The sequence below is a fragment of the Macadamia integrifolia genome, unplaced genomic scaffold, assembly GCF_013358625.1.
Source record: "Macadamia integrifolia cultivar HAES 741 unplaced genomic scaffold, SCU_Mint_v3 scaffold750, whole genome shotgun sequence".
Taxonomy (NCBI): Eukaryota; Viridiplantae; Streptophyta; class Magnoliopsida; order Proteales; family Proteaceae; genus Macadamia; species Macadamia integrifolia.
Genome location: NW_024870531.1, coordinates 74,937 through 77,543, shown reverse-complemented (window position 1 = coordinate 77,543; position 2,607 = coordinate 74,937). Strand labels below are relative to the sequence as shown.

Here is a 2,607-nt window from a genome sequence, read left to right as displayed (position 1 = left end):
CCCTGATTCTATCACTTGATTCTAAGTGGAAAACTGTTTGGTTACCCTGATTCTGTCACTTGATTCTGAGTGAAAACTGTTTGGTTACCCTGATTCTGGCCATTGATTCTGAGTGTAAAACTGTTTGGTTACCTTTGAGTCTTTGAACCCATGTTCTGTTGGAAAAAAAAATCCCAAAAACAAAACCAAAAACTAAAATTTGTTCCACACATGTACTTTATTTTTAATTTTTTTCCTTTTCTTTTTTATGGTAATATGTGAAAAAAAAAGAGTGGAACTCGTGAACTATTAAGTCTAATAGTGTAGTGCAGTAATTTATTTTTTTATTTTTTATTTTTTATTTTTTTTGTAAATTGAAGAGGACAAAAAGAAGAACATTACAAGGCATGATTGTATTGTAGTTCATGTAATCGAAATAGGTATCGTGTATCATATACTTCAGATCTGAAAATTGCCCAAACCAGCGCATGATTTGGTTTATGGAGATAGATATGCTTCAAAGTGGGTAGAAACAATAGTCTCCAATGACTTATACAAGTAATATAGGTCCTTAGGACCAAATGAGAGAAGAAGCATGTAAACGTATAATATAGTACTGAGTTCATCCAGGTACTAGTAAATGCTAATTAAGTCTTTCTATCAAACAAAAAAAAAAATGTATAATGAACTCAATATCATTACAATGGCTTCGGACTTTTCTTTCCAAAAAATTCCAAAAAGGTTCATCCTACATTTTTGTTTAAATCAAGCTTCTTGACTACGTCAAGAACATCTCTCAACATCCTCATATGACCCTCAGATTCTTTTATTGTACCGTTCAAGTATCTTTTGATATAGTCTGATGAAGGGGAAGGAGATGATAAAGTTGATGTTTCTGAGCATAGGGACCTAGGTGGAGTCTGGTAAGTATCACAACTTGGGCTTGAACTTGATATCCATTTGAACATTCCACAATCTTTGTTTTCAACCTATAAAGCAAATATAATCATCTTATAAGAATACAAGGAAATAAACATTCAAATCTTAAACATTTGAAAAAAAATAAAATTAAATTAAACAAAAAATTTAAGAAATTCATACCGTAGTTGATTGTGGACAGCACCAAAAATATCGACCATAATTTGCACTTGTTTTCACAGTTCTGACCTTACACTGACCGTTCCCACACTCACACATCTTAAGATGATCAACCCACATGAAGAAGGGGCAATTCATTGAACATTTAAAAAATTTCCTTCCAACATGTGACCCTGACTTAGAAGTGAAAACCGAGCAACCTTTTCCACAGTAATCACACTTTGCAATAGCACAAGCGGACATATTCGATGTCATCTGTAAGTTAACACAAACATTTTCAAGAGAGGAAATATGCATAGAAAATACTATTAAGTACGCCCCCTATCTGAGTGTGATGGACAAAAAATAGGAGACTTCAATGGCACAAATTTTATACCTCTTAAACAGGAATTGAAACTGATATACAATGGTGGGAAAGGAAATAAATAAAAGAAAAAAAATGTGATCAAGATTCACCTCATCTGTGTTCTTCAATTGTTGCATACACCTGTCTCCATCACTTATCATGAAGAAGGATATAAGGACAAAGAGTGTTAAATACATGCCATTTCTGCTCTCTCTCACCAATTTTCTCAATGGAGTAATCTGGGTCACCTATGCGCTTCCTATTTATACCATACCAAAGAACCCAAAATATTGTGACAAATAAGAATGATGTTGTCCATATTTAAACCTTGAAATCATTCAGAGAGGAACATAGAAAGAACCATTGTCTTAATATTTCTTAAGACTTGCCACCATTGTCACAGACTTAACATAAACCAAAAGTTACATCAACCAAATAGATGCATTTTCTATTCAATAAAACCATTGTCGTAGAATGTCCAAACACTTTTATCACCTCAATTCTTCTCAATCTCTGGCAAGTACATCTCAAGCAGATTTCGCCTATCTTCTACTCTTGTTTCTAAGAAGATAATGGCAGAATTCCTCTTGGCCATGAAATATTCCTTGGCCTTAAACTTTTGTTGAAAATTGAGGTCTGGAATGGCATCAACAACATCTATAATGGCTCTCCCAAATTCAAACTGAGATTCACTCATTACCATCTTCTCGGTTGAGTTAGCAATCAATTTCAATGGACTTACCACCTTTTCAGCTGTTCCCTTCTTCCTCTTTTCTCTACCACTATTGACGGACCCACGAGGTCTTCCTCGAGAACGGCTGGTACTACCAATGGGAGTGGAAGGAACACTTTCTTCTTCTTCAATAGGTTCATAGTCAACACCATCATTGTTCCCTATTCCCTCAACCTGAGTACCTGTCACGTCCATCATAACTTCAGTGGCTGCTTCAGAGGGGACTGTTGAATCATTCCCAGTTGCCATCTCTTTCCTTAGCAAAGCTCCAACTTCAAGGTGAATTTGGAGCACACTATGTTCCTTCCAATACTTTTGTTCTTTTTTTTAGCAATATAAAGGACAATGTCAATGTGCTTATGTTGTAAGTAAGAAAAAAAAACACAATTATATAGAAATTATAATTTAAAAAATTCCATTATACCCTATAGTCATTCCAGAAGTGTTGAGG

General features: G+C 34.6%; 1 long non-coding RNA gene across 2 annotated transcripts in view; it reads right to left on the bottom strand.

The window, feature by feature from the left end:
- Window positions 1-1,205: 1,205 nt before the first annotated feature.
- LOC122069881 overlaps window positions 1,206-2,607 on the bottom strand; it is a 7,235-nt gene continuing 5,833 nt past the window's right edge. For both annotated transcript variants that reach the window (XR_006137579.1, XR_006137578.1), the window contains one exon: window positions 1,206-1,332. This is a non-coding gene — a long non-coding RNA (uncharacterized LOC122069881). The remainder of the gene's footprint in view (window positions 1,333-2,607) is intronic.